General features: G+C 37.4%; 1 protein-coding gene across 1 annotated transcript in view; it reads right to left on the bottom strand.

Annotated features, from left to right (window-relative positions):
• LOC123238230 (cytochrome P450 2C19-like) overlaps positions 1–22,444 on the bottom strand; it is a 406,797-nt gene that overhangs the window by 284,848 nt on the left and 99,505 nt on the right. The gene's annotated exons all lie outside the window — the stretch shown is intronic.

Raw genomic sequence — 22,444 nt, 5'->3', positions numbered from 1 at the left:
TTAGTTATTATAGCTATATATTAAAATTATGTGGCCGCCAGGAATCAACAATTCAGGTTGATTCCGTAATTAAATCAGACCCAAGTCAGCATCGGGTTGAGGAGTTTATTTACAATCAGGTAGGTAAGGGTAGGAATAAAGAGAAAAAGGGAGGTTAGAAGGCTAAATAAATGAAGCTGTAAGCCACAGGGCCCAACAGCCAGACAGGCAGAGTTTAGAATTGGCCCAGCTAGGCCAAGGAAGCCAGCCTAACTTACCCACGTGACAATACAGAGTGTAAGCTGTCTGTGGTCTCAGGAGATGCTTCTTCCTCCAGTTCCAGACAGCAACTGCCACAGGAAGTTCCCTAACTTACTTAAAGGGATAGTGTCTTTCATCACTTCCTGTGGTCCACCTCTAATTCAAATGGACAAATGGCAGTTTCTACATTGATTTGGACTGCCCAAAGGGCAGTCCCTTATTCTTGATTTGTTACTTATTGTCACGTGTGGGTAACTCGTCTCCCCTCCCCACTAAGGGAGGTGGGAGTGACATCATTAGCACGCCTGGGTTGAGTAGATTTTTGACTATTAATGGGATCTGGCTAATTCTATTTACACAATTCCTGGATATAGTGAAATCACTAAGTGTTGTAAGGAGGAAAAGGGGTTTTATAGGTTCCATATATTAAAAGGTGGTTGCCAGAGGATTGATAATATTTCAATCCTCTAGCGACCAAGGAATGACATTTACCTTTTACATAAAAATCTAGTCCTCTTTTCTCTTATATGTCAACTTGCTGTAGTCTTGGCTGCCAATGGGTAAGTGCAATATTACTGCATTTTGTTTTACAGATTTATGGTATAGAATTTAATTTAATTAACATAAGGGCCTGTTATTAATTTATTCTTATTTACTTAAAACATTTCCATACATAGATTTTTGATATTTTGATTCTTATTTTGAATTTTTATCTCTCCCAAAATTTAATTTTCGTGTGTTTTTGATTTTTCTTTTGATAATTGACTCATATACTCCATAACTCAATGATGTATTTTGAGCTGATCTGGGTGTTTCCTTTTTAAACACCCTCTTAAGGGGTGATTGTATTTTTATAGAAATGCAATCCTTAAAATTTTGTTCAAGAAAATTTTTTCAGAAAAAGAAGTCTGCTAATGCTTTGAAACCAGAAATTGGACTATTTACCTGCAAAAACCTACACTGAATCAAGATGATCCAGAAAAGATGCCTGCATAAATCTACACTGAATCAAGACAATCCAAAATTAACTTTGGGGTGCAACTAATTGAACTGGAGGGTTTTGAAATCAATTACTTGAATTGTAAACTCTTATGCCAAAGGGGATTGCCCCCAATTGGCTTTTTATCAATGTGCCTAGCAAAACATTGGTTTTACTCTCTCTCTTTCTATCTCTTCTACTTACCTCTTATCTCTAACTATTGTAGTTAGAATTTTAGGGGTAAAGATGATTTTGTCAAATGATCAATTGGGAAGACCAGTCTCCCAAATGATCACAGTGGGGATTGTGATAATTAAATTAAGTCTACACAAAGGTGAGAGCACCTTCCAATTCTTGGAGGTCCTAACCCACGTGTGCTAGTGTGAGTAACCAATCAGAATCAACACACTGCCCCCTACAGTTTCTATGAGAAAGTGCCTCTTGTGATTGGACAAGCAGATTAAGGGAAAGCACTGGAAGTGATATATATGAGACCCCTTCGAAAGAGGAGGGTGAGTGAGGCTGCAACTGGCATGGTGAAAGAGATCTGAGGGAGCTTCACTGGTTTGTGACCAAGAATGTTCCAAGTGGTAAGTTTAAATACTGAATCTTCCTGAACTTCTATTAAGAAACTTCTTCTTACAGACTCTGTGAATGAAGTTTGCTCCATTCACCTCTGGGCCTCAGGCCCTATAACCCTCGGCTGAGGGTTAATCAGTGAGATAGGTTCTTAATGTCTTTCTCTCTTCTCCCATGTAAATAAATTTACATAAAAGTCAATTTTGATTTGGGATTATTCTTGAGGATTGATAATAGTTCAATCCTCTGGCGACCACGTTTTAAATATATTGAACCCATAAAACCCCTTTTCCCCCCCTTACAGTGTTTAACAAATCTGACCAGGAATACAGAACCTGAACCTCTGAAACTAAAGCCCTAACATTGCTTAGCCTTAGATAAGCTGAAAGAAGCAATTCTATCTGCACCTGCGATAGGAATTCCAGACTATGAGAAATGTTTTCAGATACTTGTGAATGAATCAAAAGGTATAGGTTCTGGTGTGCTGACATGGACTTTAGGACAAAGTTATCATCCAACTGGATATTACAGCTGTCAATTAGATCCAATAGCTGTGAGGTGTAATGTGGGTAATTTGAGGAAAGGTGTTTGGGATAAGGGAATTGAAAGGAGGATGTTGGAGACTTGCTAAGTGGGTAATCTTGGTTACAAGTAGGCTGGGACTAAAGGAGATTCAGGGTATAATAGGACTGAAGTCAGGAGTATAACACAGAAGGGAAACAGAGATCTTCAGGGAGAGGAGAAATTAAACTAAACAGACAAACACAGCAGGCTTACAGACTGGGACTTAGACTCAAACACAAGCTGAGGGAAATAGACTAGACTGAAATTAACAAACAGGCTTTAGTTAATTTCACAGGAAGGGACTTGTTTTGAAGTAACACCTTCCTTCAAGATGGATGCCCCAGCTTCCCTCTAAGCCCAGAGTATGTTGTCTCTTTCCCTCTTCTTCCCTCTTAATAACTAACAGATAAATTATACTAATAGGGCTGTTGAACACAAAAGGGTTTATTTTGTTTGAAAGATGTTTCTTAGGAAGGTAGATCAAAGGAAAGCCCTATCAATTGTCTCAGGAACCTCAGGTGGGGGAAGGGAAGTAAAGATGGAGTCTGAGTAAGGGCCTGCCTTTAAACTCAGCTTTACAAAGTGCTATTACTATCTAAGGGGAATAAATGATGACTGACTAACTATAATTAATGCTGTCAATTAGGTAACCCTTCACAGATTTAACTCCTCTCTAATTACTCTCCTTATTAACTCCACAGACATATAAGGTAAGGGAGGGAAAGCAGGGATGGTATTAGGATAGGAAGATATAAAGGGTTTATCTAAAATAATAATTTCTTAAGTAAATATATCAAAGCTAGGCTAAATTTCAATATTAAAGCTAGGTATTCAAAGCAGCTCCGCTCATTGACAACCTCCCTCCACGGAAGATCCAGCCAACTGCCTTTTCCTCAAGATTCCAAACCTCTAACAGCTTTTGGAACCCAGCCAAAGCTAGAAAAAACTATATGACCCCTATACTGTATACTACAGAGGACAGTACCCTGTCTAAGGGGGGTAGGAGCAGCAGCTATATTAGTCCAGAAGTCAGCTGTTCTAGTTTTGGCATGTCCTTTAACAGTTTATTTTTCACATCAGATAGAAGCACTAATGAGGATGTTTATGGAGAGGTGTTGGTCTATGTTTCTGCCATACTGTTTTCCAGTTTTTCCAGCAGTTTTTGTCAAATAGTGAGTTCTTCCAAAAGCTTGGATCCTTGGATTTGTTAAACACTAAATTATACTATGGTCATTTTGCCATTGCATATTGAAAGCATAATCAATTCCATTGGTTCTCCATTCTATTTCTTAGCAAGTACTAGACTGTTTGATAACTGCCACTTTATAATATAGTTTGAAATCCAGTACTGCTAAGTCACCTTCCTTCATGTTTTTTTTCATTAATTCCCTTGATATTTTAGATCTTTGTTCTACCAGATGAATTATTTTTTCTACCTCTATGAGATGATTTTTGGGTAGTTTGATCGATATGGGACTAAATATAAGAATTAATTTAGGAAGAAAGGCTGTTTTTACTATATTGCCTTCAGCCAACCCATGAGCAATTAAATATTTATCAGTCATTTAGATCTGACCTTATTTCTGTGAAAAATGTTATGTAGCTGTGATCATCTAGTTCCTGGGTTTGTCTTGGTTGATAGATTCACAGATGTTTGATATTGTCTACAGTTATTTTAAATGGTATTTTTTTCTCTTTCCATTAGACGTTATTGGTAGTATAGAGAAATGATGATGATTTCTGTGGGTTTCTTTTATATCCGTTATAAAAAAAGTAAATAAGATGATCTGAGTGGGTCTAACGAAATGCAATTAAGGTGTGAGGAAAGATGAAAGGGGATATTAGGAGATTATAAGGTGATTGGAGGAGGAAAGAAGGTTAGGGAAGGTGTATAGGAGATAAAGGAAATGGGATACGTAGGAGAGGACAGCTCAAACAGGTTTATTCCCAGAGGCTTGAAACAGAGGATACAGGGAGGAAACTAGGGCCAGTAAGAAATGTTTAGGTTTGGCTGGAGAGGTTCTCTTGTTAGTTTCTAAAGTCTCTTGAGGGAGGGGTCGAGAGAGCCCCTCCCTGCCAGTCAAACTGATGGCTGGAGGAAGTATCAGGTAGGTACTTCCTGCCAAGATGGATGCCCCCATTTCTTTCAAGAAATAAAAGAAAAATGATTCCTTCCCCTTGAGCCCTTGTCTTAATTTTCAACACAATGATTCACTAAGGGGTTTTGAATAGGTAACAATGGGATTTAATAATACCAGGGTCAATCAGTAGGGGAGAGGGGTTCAGGGTTTTCTAACTGCTGCTAGGGAGAGGGGTGAGGGTGGGGGAAGGGTCGTGGAGAGGCTTAGACTGAAAGACACCAGCTCTCCCAGTCAGGAAGTGTACTTTGGAGATTTTTAGATATTTTATAAAAATATATTTAAAGTGTGGCCACTAGGAATCAACAATTTAGATTGATTCCATAATTAAAATAGACCCAAGTCAGCATCCAGTTTAAGGTAGTTTATTTACAATTAGGAAGGTAAAAGGTAGGTAAATAGAGAGAGGGAGAGGCCAGTCCAGGCCTGGGAGGCCTGGACGGAGAGAGAGGCTTAAAAAACTAATTAAACTAGGTTACAAGCCACAAGACTTTAGAAATCAGAGAGGCTATAAGCCTACTTAAGGCAGAGTTTGGAAACGCCAAGGTAGGCCAAGGAAGTGAGCCTAACTTACCATGTGACAATTCAGAGTAGAAGCATTCTGAGGTCTCAGCCAAGCACCTTCAGCACCAAGTCCAAAGCCGGAACTCTTGAACTCTTGAACTCCTGAACTCCTTCCACTCCTGAACTAGCTGAACTAACTTTACCAGGTTGTAACCCACGTATTTAAAGAGATAGCATCTCACTTCATTTCCTGTGGGCCACCTCTAATTCAAGTGGGCCAAAGGCAGCCTCTACACTGATTCTGGACTGCCCAAAGGGCAGTCCCTTGTTCTTGATTTGATACTTATTGTCATGTGTGATTAAATTATCTCCACTCCCCCCCCCCAGGGAGGTGGGGATGATATAATCTAGATGCCTAGGGTAAGTAGATTTTTGACTATGAATGGGCTAGAGTTAATTTCATTTACATAGAAGATTTGACTGCCTTTTAAGTAAAGTCTTTATCAAATCTAGGGGTAACTTATTTGAGGATACTCTAATTATCTAAAGACACTAAAACACACAATGTTCAATCACCAAGCCCTCCCTTCCACCCAAGACCCACAGGAAATTCAGGGGAAAGGGAGGGATGGAGATGGGAGATCAGGGAGAGGTCCAGAGAAATGAGATAAGTCCAAATTTCCTCCAAACAAAATAAGCACAGGCCAAGGCCAAAGCAATTAGGCCAAAGCCAACAGGTTAAGGCAAAGCAAAAGAAGGCAAAAGCCCCATCAGTTGGAACTTCACCTCTATTTATAGCTTTAACTTATAACTGACTTTCTGAAGATTCTAAGATGTTTAACTCACTTTTTGTGACCATTAGAAATTACAGAAGCAAAAAGTTTCTGTTAGCCACCTTGCCTTATGGATCTGCTCATATGCTTTTTGGAAAATTTGCACCTTGCAACATTTTCTGGTTGCTAAGATCTAGGGGGTTACTACTCTTATTCTAAGTTAAATTATAACTATGTTCTTTTCCCTATCTAAGTTTTGTAAAATAATAAAAAGGGTTGCTTACTCCTAAACTATGCTAAGACTAGTCTAAGTTAAAACTAAGATGGGTTGTTGGGAAGGCATAGGAAAGTAATGAGGTTTCAGTTTTGCAAAAATTTTAAACAGAAAGGAAAAGCAGATTAAATGCAAACATTCACAAACAGTCTTAAAGTTAACATTTGTTAACTAAACAAAGTAATAAATTCTATCTATGTACTTATCTAATTTCATGAACTAACAACTAAAGTATCAAGAAAAATTTTGCAATCTAAATTTCCAAATTCTAATTCATCTTCCTAAAATAAGTATATAGATATGTTAGTACACTTATGGCTATGTTAGAAATGTTAGTAAGAATAAGTAAGACTAATATTCTTTGTAAGTCTTTTGGTTAAACTATAGACTTAAGCTATATACAGTATTTACAAAGAAAGTTTAGAAAATTCTGTCCCTGTTCTAACTTATCAAACTAACTGTCCCTGTGTGTTAGTAAAACTTATTGCTAAGGATTAGTAAGCAAAAATTTACATATTTACATTATTTACAAGAAATGTCAGGTGATTTGAGTAGAAGGTGTCTGAACCAAAGTAAGAGGAATATCCTGAGCTAAGGCAGGCAAACTTCTCTCTTAAGTGTAAGTTTATGTTTCACATGTAGATGTGAAGTCAGAAAATGTTTTATGTGTTGTCTAGTCAGATGGGTTTTGTCTTCAATCACTAACCAAGCTTCATTATTGCTATTATTAGTCACACTGGTTACTGGGGATAACAACTGTTCCCTTTCCCTCTACTTTCGGTTGGAATTCTTCAGCTAAGGGGTTGAGAAAGGTGGATGTAGAATTTCCTAAACAGCTGCTATCATCCAGCAACTCAGTGGGTTGCATCTTTAAAATCAAGTCTTTGCGAACATATTGATTTGTTTGCTCTTTAACCTCAATCTGTGACATTGTGTCTGAAGCAAGTGAATGGGATAGAATTTGGGCATTATACTCTCCCAAGGTTACTAAATGTGTTCCTTTCTGGAAACATTGTAAACCCTTGCCATAATGTTCCTTATCCAAGTTGCCCCTTTGTTTTTGACTTGGAATAAAGAGAGGAGTTTGAGCTTTTGATGACTTTAAACAAGATTGCAAGCTTTTCCAAGTGCCTGTATGATTCTTATGCTTCTCATTCAATATTTTTGTGATGGAATGAGAAAGCTGATCCCTTATATAGTTATCCTCACTATTGCCATGTATTTCTCTGCACATCTGCATTATTTCTTCCCCTTGTTCATTATCTACCACAGACATATCTTGATATTCTGTGTAGCTTGCTTTAGATAGCTGTTTTGTTTTGCCCAGTTTTTCGATATTATTTTTCCCACTCAAGCTACACACTCCCACACAAATAATAACGATTAGATCTTTTTTAATTAGGAACTTAGATTCCTAGTGACTTTGGCTTCGTTCCCATCTGTATATGTACCTTTCCATTTCTTCTAGGGATGGGGATTAGCTAAATTTCTTGCATGCATGGCTACAGCACAAACCATCATGTTTGCTTTCCTCACTTCTCTTTGTATCATTATTGTTTTTGGACTATTTTGTGTTGTAATAGGTACTTCTCGTGCCTTTGTCTCTTTGATTATAATTGTCATTTTTGGAAAAATCCATTTGTTGTCTAAATCTACAAAACTTTAAAATATGACCTGGACGTCCACAAAGAAAGCACAGTGGGGAAAATGATTTTGGTCTTTGGGTGTTAATTGTAGGTTGCCTGTATTGATTTTGGCTCCTACTGGTTTGGAGGGCAAAATTTTTTATTTCCTCCAATTCTTTTTCTCTTTTGGTGTGTTTCAATTGCCTTTTCAAATCAGCTATGATTTCATCCTTGTCTGATTCAGTCTGTCTAGCTATCCTTGCTTCTTTTTCTTTGAATCATGGACATAGGAAGCATGCTGTCTTACATCCTCCAGTGGCAGTGATTCCCACTGTGGACAGTTTTGTCTAAAGTAGTTTTGGATTGGGATTTATGTTCCCTTTACAAACTGCCTACGGATATGATCTATGGTGTTGGGCATGTGTATCATGTAATCCCAGGATTGTCTCTGCTGCCTCTATTACTTATTGAGGAAACTGCTAGGATGTTCCTCTTCTCCCTGTCTTAATTTCTCGAATTTTTGCCACGAACTTTGCGAATAGCCTGCTCTTTGCTTGGTTGGGTCTCTGGAGGTGGGATGGCGTGGCAAAGAATGGAGTGAAAACAAGCCAGAGTGCAAGTCAAATTGCAGAGGCTGTTCCTTCTAGTGCCATCTGCTGATTTTCATTTTTATACCCCTTTTTTCTTTATGATCTCATACAGGTTTTTTTCCCCATACTTTCAAAATTACATATTAACTTTAGAAACATCACAAGATTGGCATTTACTAATTATCTTACTGTGGTTAAACAAAAAAGCAAGCTTGTCAAGAATTATTCATTATGGCCTGGCTTAGTTGGAACTTATTCTTTTCAGCCATCCATAAGGTACTAGAACATCAGTTTCTAACTAAACATAATAGTTAATTATATTTTAAATAATTATATCATGTCTATAGTTACATTATACTATTCATTCCCATCATAAAACAAGGAGATAGTTATGGTAGTTGATTACATCTAATAAGATACAATAATATCAGTCTGGTCCAAATTTTGTTCCCATGCTGTTCTTTCTGCTATAGGGTTAATAAGAATGCAGTTCTGGTAGGTTGATTCTGTGCTAATTTGTCATTCCCTTATTTTCCTTGTGTTTTACTGTTTCTTTGGTCTGTAGGAGTTTGGGAACAAACTCAGGCCAGGTATTTTCTTGCTGGGAACTTTAGAAATTTGCATTAACTCACTAACTGCTGGTTTTTTGCTGGGCTGATTCTAGGGGAAATGTCTATACTCTAGGGGGTTGTACAGGGGTTTATTTTAGGATAGTGGGTAGTCTGTGACTGTGATTGTTCTTGCCATAAACCTGTATTGTTTTTCTGTGTCTCCTTTGAGCTGGATAAGGATATTGATTGCAATAATTTCAATGCAAGTGAATGTCACTGTAAAAAGAATCGCATGGGGTAAACTGAGTGTGGAATTTCCATCCTCCTGACAATCTGTCATGCTGGATTGTCAGAGCTTGTGAGTAGCCTTGCTAAACATCACAGCCTCAATGGCTTCCGGCAGAATTTGGTCTTTTTGCATGGATTCTCATGTCTTCTAATAGATCAGTTCTACATTGGATCAGGTATCTAAGGTTGGCATGTTGGGTAAAATCTAAATCCTGATGGACTACCGGCCAATATTCTCAATTCGGGTTCATTCTTGTTTCATTGAGGAATTCCTTTTCTGAGGAAGAGTAAAATTCCCCTAAAAGAAATTCCACGTCATAGAAATTGGGATTAAATAATGTGAACACCCTCTTTAATTCTTTTATACTTTTGAAAGGTTTTTCAAAATACTTGGGAAAGCATCTCTTTAACACTTCCATATCACTTGGGGTGAATGCTTTATATGTTTTCACGTGTACCACCCTTTCCCCAGGCTGTACAATGGCTCTGTCTAAGATTGGTAAAAGAGAGACTATGGAATTTGCAGATGTTTGGTTGTTATTGGGCTTTGATTTGTTAGAGGCATTATTTCCTAGGTATTTGGACTCCACAATCCCTAGCTGGAGAATTGTGTGCTTGTCCTGTTCCTTTCCTTCCCTTATCTGTTTCAATACTTGGAATAGTAGTCTGATGTTATTTACTAGTTCCCCAGAATCAGTATCTTTCTTTTGTGAAGTAATTGAGTTAAACCATTGCCACAGGTGAGAGAAAACATTTTTCAAGACCATAAGGAATTGCCAGTTTAGGATTATGGCTATGGCTGTTGGGATGAAGCAAATACATTCAGCCAGGGTCAGAGCACACTATTTATAATAATCGTAGATGTTCAGTAGTTGTTGCACGAAATTAGGGACCATTATAAACCAAAAATCCACCATACCCTGCATTAGGGACAAAGAAATCCTAGATGCTAGATAGGATGAATGTTATCCTAGCCAGCTTCATTTTGGTTGTTTCAGAAGATTTTAGGTAGTTCACTAACCTTGCTCACCAATTAATGTTATAAAAAAAGTAAATAAGGTAACCTGAGTGGGTCTAACGAAATGCAATTTGGGTGTGAGGAAAGATGAAAGGGGATATTAGGAGATTATAAGGTGATTGGAGAAGGAAAGAAGGTAAGGGAAGGTATATAGAAGATAAAGGAAATGAGGTATGTAGGAGAGGGCAGCTCAAACAGGTTTATCCCCAGAGGCTTGAAACAGAGGATACAGGGAGGAAACTAGGGCCAGTAAGAAATGTTTAGGTTTGGCTGGAGAGGTTCTCTTGTTAGTTTCTAAAGTCTCTTCAGGGAGAGGTCGAGAGAGCCCCTCCCTGCCAGTCAAACTGATGGCTGGAGGAAGTATCAGGTAGGTACTTCCTGCCAAGATGGATGCCCCCATTTCTTTCAAGAAATAAAAGAAAAATGATTCCTTCCCCTTGAGCCCTTGTCTTAATTTTCAACACAATGATTCACTAAGGGGTTTTGAATAGGTAACAATGGGATTTAATAATACCAGGGTCAGTCAGAAGGTGAGAGGGGTTCAGGGTTTTCTAATTGCTTCTAGGGAGAGGGGTGAGGGTGGGGGATGGGTCACAGAGAGGTTTAGACTGAAAGAGACCAGCTCTCCCAGTCAGGAAGATTTGACTGCCTTTTAAGTAAAGTCTTTATCAAATCTAGGGGTAACTTATTTGAGGATACTCTAATTATCTAAAGAAACTAAAACACACAATGTTCAATCACTAAGCCCTCCCTTCCACCCAAGACCCACAGGAAATTCAGGGGAAGGGGAGGGATGGAGATGGGAGATCAGGGAGAGGTCCAGAGAAATGAGATAAGTCCAAATTTCCCCCAAACAAAATAAGCACAGCCCAAGGCCAAAGCAATTAGGCCAAAGCCAACAGGTTAAGGCAAAGCAAAAGACTCCAGCCACAGTGAAAGCCAGAAGGCAAAAGCCCCATCAGTTGGAACTTCACCTCTATTTATAGCTTTAACTTATAACTGACTTTCTGAAGATTCTAAGATGTTTAACTGACTTTTTGTGACCGTAAGAAATTACAGAAGCAAAAAGTTTCTGTTAGCCACCTTGCATTACAGATCCTGCAACTTTGCTAAAGTTAATTGTTTTGATTCATTTTTTGGTTGCATCTCTAATATTCTCTAGGTATATCAATCTGCAAAGAGTGATAGCTTCATTCCCTCCTTGCCTATTCTAATTCCTTCAATTTCTTCTTCTTCTATTATTGCTATATTTAGCATTTCTAGTACAAAACTGAATAGTAGTTGTGATCATAGACACCATCCTGGTTTCACTCCTGATATTACTGGGAAGGCTTCTTCTTTAACTTATCACCATTATAGGTGTTTGCTGATGGTTTTAGATAGATTCAGTTCATCATTTTGAGGAAGGTTCTATTTATTCCAATATTCTCTAGTGTTAATAGTAATAGATGTTGTATTTTGTCAAAAGCTTTTTCTGAATTTATTAAAATAATCATATGGTTTCTGTTGGGTTTTGTTATTGGTAATTGTCAATTAGCCTGATAAGTTTTCCTAATATTGAAGTATACCTGAATTCCTTATATAAATCCACCTGGTCATAGTGTGTGAACCTTGTGATATATTGCTGTAATCTCCTTGCTAATATTGTTTAAAACTTTTGCATCGATATTCACTAGGCATATTGGCATAAAGGTCTTTTCGTCTTCATGGTTTCACCACATTTCAAGTTGTTATGTTATCCCCTTTTTACATTTAAGGAAACTAAGGATATGCAAAATGAGACAAGGCTGACAGACAGGGTAGGAGGGGAGAATCCATGAAAGGCTAGTTGTTGAGTCATTTGTGTCTGATTTTGTGATCCCATTTTGAGGTTTTTCTTGGCAAAAATCCTCCAGTGGCTTGCCATTTTCTTCTCCAGCTCATTTAACAGATGAGAAAACTGAGCCACAGAGGGTCATTGAATGTGTATGATGCTGGATTCGGTTCATGGAGGAAAGACACCTCACAAGGTTCAGCAAACCCTTTAATCAGAAGTACTGTTCCTCCCCTGAACACTCTATACACAGCCTAACAGAGGGAATAGGGACCCACTGGGGTTTATTAGAGGGGAGTGGCATGGTCAGACCTTTGCTTTGGAAAAATCACTTTTAACAGATGACTAGAGGATGGACCAGAATGGGCAAAGACTTGAGGCAGAATAGTGGCAGCGGTGGATGTCAAGGGAGAGATGGGCCTAGCATCAGAGACTTGAATTCTAATCTGATCTCAGACACATTAGCTATAAACTCTGCCACCTATTTTCTATTTGCCTCAGTTACAAGGGTTAAAAAAAAGGGAGGGGGGAGGTCCTACTTAAGATTATGAGAATCAAATGAGATATTTGAAAAGCACTTAGCAAAGTGCCTGGCATATAATAGGCACTATAAAAATGCTTATTCCCAGCTCCTCCTTGAGTTAGGGAGATCAACCACAAGGCTATATTAGACCAGGTGTGAGGTGATGAGTGATTGTATTAGACCAGAAACCAAGCTTCTTTCCACCAAAAGAAAGACATGGTTTCCTTGAGAGTAATGGCAAGTTAGGAAGAGGGAAAGTTTGGAGGGAAAAGGATGAGTTTGGCATTGAACAAGCTGAATTTAGGAATCCTGTGTAGAGATATAAATCTAAATGGAACTGATGAAATCACCCAGTGAAATGGAGAAAGAGGATCCAGGCTAGAATCTTAAGACATGCATGAATTACATATTATGTGGAAGGGAGTCAAATATAAGAAGAATGGGAAGATTATTATTCAAATTTTACTGAGATGCTAGATAAGCAAGAGTTCCAGTAAAGTACATCTGCAGGATTTACTTTCAGGAATCCAATTTTTGTGGACTGTCTTGGTGAAGAATCATTTAAGTTAAGACTACAGATTGATTCTCTTTTTTGAAGCAACATGTAACTGCCAAAATGTTGCTTTTCAACAAACTAAGTATTTATCATTTCTTAATGAGTGGAAAATGAAAAAGATATCCAAGACTTATACTAGTTTTTCTTCAAATTATGCCCCAAAAATGTAAGTCAAAAGCCATACTACATATCCTTTTACATTCAGCTTTTTTTCCTTCTAAGTGACTTCTTTTAATATCAGTAAATGGATTAAGTACAAATCTCTCATGGAAGATTGCTCAAAAATCTGTGGTTTATTCTTCCTCTGTGTAGAAAGGTTGTGATTTAGATTTAGCTTACCTCTTTGCATTGATTGATATATTAGTAAATTGCTACAATACCCAGAATAACTCGATGTTCATTTTCCTGCATACATTTTATTGAGTATTTATTTAAATGACAGTATGTACAAAATGTTTCCATGACAAAAATAAAAAATGTGTAAAAAACCATGTAACTGAATTGTTAGGAATCCACTCCATCATTATTATTATCCTCTCATTATCAAGTACCTTACCCCATTCTGGCCCTTTTATCTTTGTATGTTCCTTTGTTAAAATGTAAGCCCCATGATGGCAGGAACTGTCTTTCCTTTTCTTTAATAGTGCTTAAGTGTAAGAGCACCGTGCCTGGCACATAGTAAGCACTATATAAAAGTTATTATCAAAAGGTACAGTATACTCTTAATAGTAGAAAGATATAATTAATGAAGATTGTTCATTTCAAAATCTATAGGTTTCTTAAAATTTTCAACCCAAGATGTGAAAACATTAATGAATAAGTTCACTTGTGAATTAAAGCTCCAGGACCTTTGTCCCTTCTATTACATTATGTTCTCTAATGAATAAAAGTCATCTATTCTAAAAACTTATTAATAGTCTATTCTACATGAAAAATTCAAAAAGGGCCAGACACAGTTATGACAAGTGAATTAAGCAGATCAGAGAAAACAATATTCATGATAATGAAAATATACACAATCACAAATTAAATTTTGACTTATTATGATGATCAAAACAAATTTGTTCTTGAAAAGATGAGAAAATATACTGCCACCAATCTTGTTTGAATAGGTGGGGGAAGGGGGGCAGGTATTGGTACTAGGGATGTGTGAAGAACAAATGAATAGTGGGTAGAACTGTGCTATCAAATTCAAGCAGACATACAAAAACTTCCACAGGAAGATTGTATAAATATGCCAATGTTTTAAGTATACAGTGGCCTTTAATATAGAGAACCAGCTCTATATTTCTGGGGGTCCTGAGTGGCGTTTAGTGGCGTCGGATTGAATGAGAACAGTCAGACTAAATGCTTATCTCATAATTGCTCAAACTTGCCATAGAGTCTTGAGTTTAATATATACTGGTATCACACAAAGAGCACAGTGAAAAAATCACAGCTGTGAAGGGGTTACAAATTATACAAAAACCCATTAGAGACTAAAAAGTAGAGAGATAGGTCCAGGGTCAAAGGCCAAATTCCAACCACCAACTAGTAGGAGGTTAATTCTGGGAGCAGAAATATATTTCATAGAGATTCTTACTAATTGAATCCTGAACTCTTGATTTATAGGATTGTACTTGGTCAGATAGTGTCTGAAATGAGATTTGAACCTACATTTCCTGACTTCAATCCAGGGCACTGAGGATTACATAAGTACTAAATACTAGAAATAGGATTTGAATCCACATCCTGACTTCAACTCCAATGATGTTTCCTGGTTTTTCTGGATTCCATTTATGTAAGCAAAAATGCTATCTTCTGCAAGAAGTCCTTCTCAATTCTCATTAATCTTAGTGCCTCCCCTCTGAGATTATCCCCAATTTATCCTGTCTATATCTTGTTTGTACACAACTGTTCGCATGTTATCTCCCCCTATGACCTTATGAATTCCTCAATGTCAGAGAATGTCTGCCTTTCTCTGTATTACCAGCTACTCAGCACAGCCTGATACACAGCAAGCACTTAATAAATTCTGATTGACTGAATCTGTTAGAGCAGAAGTGGATAATTAATATGAGGATGTTATATTTTCATTATCTATGACATCTCTGTTATTTTTCACTTCATTTGAAAATCTTAACTGCCAGAGATTCTTCCCTCTAACATAACATCTTCACCATCACTAGATAAATCATCCTGGTTAAGCTCTTTTGGAGTAGGAATTGTTCCTCTTTTTTCTGTTTGTATCCTTAATACATAATATTGATTTTGGGATTTAGTAGGTAGATGCTTTAAAAAAAAGCTTGTCAATCAAAGTGTGAATAAGACAGGATTAGGATATGGTGCCAGTTTAAATCTATGCTGCACTATTACTGCTAATCGAACAAATAGTCAAAAGGATGAGAAAAACAGCATCATTCTCTTTGAGAATTCAACATTACCTTATTTTTCCTTTCAATTATTGTTAAATTAGAGTAAAACTAATAAAAAAAGTCTATAGCTGAGGAGCAAATAAGGTCAGAAGTAGAGAACTAAAAACTCAACACACTACATCACAATTCAGAGATTGAAGCAGATGCCATCTAATAAGAGTACAAAAGATTACAAATATATTCTATTCCATGACTATGCTGAAAACCTCTAAAGATGCACAGAATTTCCTTTCAAGATTTTGACTTAAAGAATAAACTATAACCACAACTATAATAAAACCAATTGGTAAATTTGAAAAAGATTAGCTACTCAGTGTATACAGTTCGAAGGTCAGCTGCAAAGGTAAAAAGTAACTTACTTGTTATATTTTTTACATTACCCTACACTGAGAATCACTACTCAGTCCTAGTGCAGTTGCTAGCTAAACAAGATGTTTTAGATAATCACTTCAATCTCAAAGGCCTCAGTGTCATGGTAAATGAGAATTGCATAAACTAGAGGATTTCAATGGCTCCTTGGGGGACATGCTTATCAATTAGGTCACTCTGATCCAGAAACAATTCTAAATCTTTATCACTGATGACTTTCTTTCTTGATCCTTTTACTTCCCTAAAGAGAAATACATACCATGTAATTTCACATATAGAAATGTAACTTTAAAGATTTTTTTTAAATAAAATAAAGTTGGCAGCTGGCTAGCTCAGTGGATTGACCTCAGACACTTCCCAGCTGTGTGACCCTGAGCAAGTCACTTGACCTCCATTGCCTGCTCTTACCACTCTTCTGCCTTGGAGCCAATACACAGTATTGACTCCAAGATGGAAGGTAAGGGTTTAAAATAAATAAATAAACAAACAAACAAACATACTAATTAATTAATTAATTAAATTCCACATTTCATAGTCTCTGGATTTTAATAATTCCATTAATTCCTGAAGATCCAAGAAGGTTTTAGATTGGCTTAATCCAGCACCTTTCAAATGATCTAAAAATATTTTAAAAGAAATATAAAAAAATACTCAGCTATGAAAAATTTTCCAAGTTAAAATATTGGAAATGAAAACAAAAACCACTAATCATGCCTAAATCTACAGAGTATCCAAAAATTGTGTTTTTTTTTCTTTTTTGCTTATACTATTTCTTCCTTAACCCAGAACCTATGAAACTTAGCAATGATGGGGTAGGTTATCTGAGGTTTTATGATTTTTATGTGTTCTCTCTCACTCTTGCTGGCCCCTACTTAGTTATTCCAGTTTTTATAGTCCACGATCTAATGTAATCCATAACTGATCTCAGTGGCTCCAAAAAAGAGCTGGTGAGCAGTTTTGCCACTACAAGTGGACAGGATACTTCCCCCTATGGCAACAGCAAGGGTCCCCACTTACCTGGGAGTGATGACAGCTCATGAGGCCCCAGTCCCTCATCAACCACACTTGCTGGTGTGCGCTCCTTCCTTACATCTCCTCTCCCACTTCTATAGCACAGGATAGAGCAAGAGTCCACTCTGAGTTTGTCGGGTCTCCAAAGTTCCTTGCCAAAGTCATCAGAGAATTGAAGTCCTGCCCTTAAGGTCTGGTGCCTATAGACTCTGTGCTGTCTGCTCTTGCAATCCCCAAGTGTGGGCCAGCAAGGCTGCTGCCCCTGGCACAGCTACTCCCAGGACCTGCTGATTCCAGTGATATCTTCCTGGATCTAATTCCTGGGTTCAGCAAATAAAATGAGGTTGTAGATCCTGGCTTCAGGAGCTATCTTGTTGATTCCCTCTCTACAGCCTGCCATGCTGGGCCTGAGGTTAGGAAAATCAGAAATCTTCCCTTCTTGTCCCTGGCTCTTCATTTTCTTCCCTGATTCCTGTCTGTCTTGGCAACTTTTAGCATCAATACTATGGAGTTGTTTTTGGTTATTTGTGGGGAGTATTAGGAGGGCAAGGAAGCTAAATGCCCTTTTAAGTCATCTTCCCACCACATGGCATGTTTCTTCCTTATTCCAAATTCTTTCCTCACTTAAATCTCCAATTTCTCATCTATTTTATCATTTTACTTTCCTTACGCATGCCTAATAATTTTTCTCTTGTACTTGCATGTACTTTTTTCTTTCTCTTGAAATGGAAATTCCTTTAGTGCTAATACCCCAGCTTCTTATTCTTCTGTCTGCTCCATATATTGCTCACAACACATTACAATTAATATAAGAATATTTACAAAGATGTGTGTAAATTGGGGCATCACTGGGAAAGCAGCCTCTAATACACAAGCTATTTAACCCATGAGAACTGAGATTGAGATCTTCTGTTTATATTATACCTACTATAGAGGACCAGATCTATATGGTAGGGGTCCTGAGTGGCGTTTTACGGCGTCGGATTGCTAAGACAGGAAAAAGAAACTGAGAACAGCCGAACTAGAGGTTAGCCCATGCTGATCCCACGCTATGGGATTTTTGACTTTATTTTATACTGGTTTCAAACAAAGAACACAAAGAAAGAATCACAGCTGTGAAGGGGATTATAAATCATACACAATTCATTAAAGCCTAAAAAATAGAGATATGGGTGCAAAGACAAGGGCCAAGTTCCAACAACCAATTAGTAGGGGATAATTCCGGAAGCAGAAATAAATTTCATGGAGATGTTTACTAATTGCGTTCTGCCTTGATTTACAGATCTGCACCTGGTCAGATAGTCTGGACTAAATTGTCCCGCTCCAGTCCTTATCTAAGTAATATATTTTTTAGGTTTCAGGCTTCTTAATTATCAAAGAGCGAAATTGTCAAGGAGAGGAATTGTTAACTCAGTAGCTGCTGGTCTGGTTAAGGACTCAAAGCTTTCCAATAAGAATATTGAGAGAATGTGGGGATCTAAAAATGAGTCAAAAGAGGAGCCTCAGATTTTTACTTAACTTAGATGGTCCATTCTATCTGCATCTGACATGCAGTGCAGAAAAATCATACACGCAGTTTTACTTGCCGATGATTTTGTAATGGGATCCAGATAAAACATCTATTACAGACTCTGTTTCTCTAAATGACTCCTAATAGCCTCTTGGAGGGGTCAAGTTGTTTTTGGATTAATCTACCTGCTGGTACCAGAGCTTTTCAGGGCTCAGGTGACCAGGACCAAACACAAAGACTGCCTCAGCCTGGATTGGTCACGTAGGGAATCCAGATAACAGGCCCTAAATTTGACCCTATTTCTCCAATTGGCTCTTTACATATAACGGCTTTCAACAACCTACTCCATTTTTCTCAAGAAACAATCAATGAAATCTGGAGGATTATTAGGGTTCAGGGTCCCTTGGTATTCTTCCAAAGAAAATTATGCATTAAATGATTTTAGTAGTTTGTGATTAGAGATGGAAAACAATGGAAGATTTTCAAAGAATTTTATTTCAAATTGTATTAAAAAGAGAAAAAAAATTCTATTCTATTTTTTGGATAATGTTTAGAAGAGAGTCGCGTAACAGTAATACAAATGCCCAATACAAAAATAATTTTCAGATTATAAAATCAAAACTATCAATAAGCATATCAAAACATGTTCTAAAACTCTCCTGATAAGAGAGATGAAAATCAGAACTCTGAGATACCACTTTACACCTAGCAGATTTGCCAATTTGACAGTAAAGGAAAATAATAAATATTGGAGCTGATGTGGTGAAATTGGGACACTAATGCATTGCTGACTGAGTTCTGAATTGATCCAGCCATTCTGGAAGGAAAATTGGAATTATGCCAAAAGGATTTTATAAAATGCATACCTTTTGATCTAACAATACCACTAGCTATTGTATCTGAAAGAGATAAAGAAAATGGGCATGAATCTTTTTGCACAAAAATACGTATAGCTGTGCTTTTTGTGGTGGCAAAAAAAAAATGGAAACTGATGGGATGTTCCTCAATTGGGGAATGGCTGAACAAATTGTGGTATAAGATGGGGATGGAATACTATTATGCTATAAGGAATGTTGAACTGGATGATTTCAGAAAGAACTCGGAAGACCTACATGAACTGATGCAGAGTAAAATAAGCAGAACTAGGAGAACATTATACACAATAACTGAAATATTGTGAGAGGATCAAATGTAAGAGACTTTGCTCCTAACAGCAATACCTTGGAGTAGAAATGCAGAAGAAAATATAGGATTTATCATTTGTTTATTTGGGTATACAATTTGGGGTTTTGGTTTTAAAAGATTATTACAAAAAAGAATAATATAAAAATAGGTTTTGAGTGATGAAATATGTTTAACCCAGTGGGATTGCTTGTCAGCTCTGGGAAGTAGGAGGGAAAAAGGGAGGGAGACAACATGAATCATGTAACCATGGAAAACTTATGTGTAAATTTGGTACTAGAATTAAATAAAGAGAAACTAAAATAAAAATAGTGACTCCTCTTTTTTTCTAACTCTTAACTTCTATCTTAAAATCAATACTAAGTATCAGATCCACGGAAGAGTAGCAACTACTAGGCAAATGGGGCTAAGTGACACCTAAAATCACACAGGTAGGAACTGTCTAAGGCCAGATTTGAACCCAAGGCCTCCCATCTCTAGGTCTTGCCAGGCTGTAGCTCATAGAAAACCACAAGACTCATTTTTGGCCCAACTTTTACTCTAGTCATATAAGAAAAGTGACTATTAGATAGATTATTATAATTTTTAAGATTATTCCAAAAAGCAGATAAATTTCCTTCATACTGATTTTGATCCACATTGACTATGCTGCTCTTTGCTTGGTTTTCAAAGGATCTAAGCAATACCTTGACACAATGGACCAAAATTTCAGTAGGATATTTAACAAAATCTCTTTTGATATATTCATAGAGAAGATGGAGAAGACACTGGTCAAATTGCCAGAAAACATATTCCAAGCAATCCCATTGTCCAGTAACAAGACACAAATATAGGAGTTAGACTACTGAACATTGGATCACTGCCCAGCAAGGAGAAATTTCCAACTAAAAGGAAAATGAATGGAAGAAATGGATCTTTGAAGGTAAAAGTCCTACTTAAGAAATTAATGATTATAGCAAATTGTAACCCCTAAATAGATGGGAGAGGTAGCACTCTCCTAGATGTTGGTCTATACCTAGATTTTGCCATGTTGTTTTCCATTTTTCCCAGCAGTTTTTGTCAAAAAGTGAATTCTTTCCCCCATAGCTAGGATCTCTGTTCTTATCAAAGTCAAGTTCACGGTCACTGTGATCATCAACTACTGAGTGTTGGTTTCTTAACCTATTCCATTAATACACTAAGCTGTTTCCTATCCAGTATCAGATTGTTTTAATAATTACTGCATTATAACAAGGTGTGAGAATTGCTGTCACTGGCCTGTTTTCTTCATTTTTTTCTTCATTAATTCCCATGATATTCCAGACTTTTTGTTCTTCCAGATGAATTTTATTATTTTCTCTAGTTCTATGAAATAATAGTTTGGTAACTTGGTATGACTCTTAACAGATAAATCGACTTAGGTAGAATTCTCATTTTTATTATATTGGTTTGGCCCCTACCCAGCTAGAACAATGATATTCCATCACAGTCCTTACAATTATGCATGGATATGGTCCATACTCCACTCATTTTTTGTTTACTAAGTGAAATTCAAACTCTTTTAGATATTTAAAGCCTGTCTGGTTCCAGTCTTATCTCATAATAAAACCTTCTAGACACTACATGTTTCACCACACTAGACTCCTCCTAATCCCTCAAATATATTCTGTATTTCAATCTAATCACAATCACAATTCCATCACGAATTGTTCAGCCATTCCCCAACTGATGGACAATGCTTCAGTTTCTAATTCTTTGTCACCATAAGAAGAGCTACACAAATATTTTTCCCTTTTTTAAAAATCTCTTTGGGAAAAAGACCTAGTAATGGTATTGATGGATCAAACAGTCTATACAGTGTTAGCTTTCATTGAGCTTAGTTTCAAATTACCCTCCAGAATGATGGGGTCAGATTATAATTCTACCAACAGTGTATTAGTATCTAATTTCCCCATATCCCTTCCAACATTTCTCATTTTCTTCTTCTGTGTAATGCAAGACTTATGCAAGATTTCTTGCATTTCCAATATTACCCTAGGTAATCCTGTCAGTGAGCAGAATGGTACTCTGGCCTGTCAGGTGTCAGTCCTAGGAGCTGACAGTTGAGCTGGGACTATACAAACCCCTGCAAACGCAACCTTGGTGTTCTGATTTCCTTGACCTCACCCAGACACTGAGCTACCCTGATTTCCCCTTAGGGACCTGGGAGGGATTGAAGGGAGGTTGAAGGGAGGTTTGGGTGTGGAATGCAGGCAAGATTTTATCTTAGAGTAGCCTAGATTAGACATCCCTAAATCATCTTAGCAACTATATCTGTTTAGCTGGTGGATCATATAATATCAGGGCAGTGTTAAATTATCTCTGGCTGAGGGCTGGTTCCCTCAGCCTGACATTACCTTCTAGGTTCATTGCCAACACTTGCCAGTCACCCTAGCAACACTTTCTCAAGACCCTAAACCATCTTATCTCACTTTTCCCTTTCATGTTAAAATAAACCCTTAGCCTGAATCTGAGAGTTCCTGTAATTATTACTATCATCACCTTAGGCTAAAGGAACTGAGGAGAGGAGAAAATATCAATTAGTTGAGTTTAAAGGAAGTAGTGGTCTAAGCCTCCACTGTATCCAGGAAGTTGATCTTCACTTCCTGTTGAGTTCTGCTCTCACCCAATAGGAAGGCAGTTACTCCAGCAGGGAGGGGCCACTCACTCATCACCTTAAAGGAGCCTTTAGCTAGCAGTGAAGATTGACTGGGTACAGCTGAGGCTGCCCATCACTGACAGCTCCAAATCTCCTGCTACTGTAATTTCAGGATCACAGGCCATTAGTGACTCACTTTTACCACCAGCTCCATATTAATAGCTACATTATTCACTCATTACATCTGTTATACTGACCAGTCTGATACATTTCAGGTGTTAACTCAGAATTGTTTTAATTTGGATTTCTCTAAACAAAAGTGATTT

Source organism: Gracilinanus agilis, chromosome 2, assembly GCF_016433145.1.
Source record: "Gracilinanus agilis isolate LMUSP501 chromosome 2, AgileGrace, whole genome shotgun sequence".
Taxonomy (NCBI): Eukaryota; Metazoa; Chordata; class Mammalia; order Didelphimorphia; family Didelphidae; genus Gracilinanus; species Gracilinanus agilis.
This window is presented reverse-complemented; position numbering and strand designations above follow the sequence as displayed.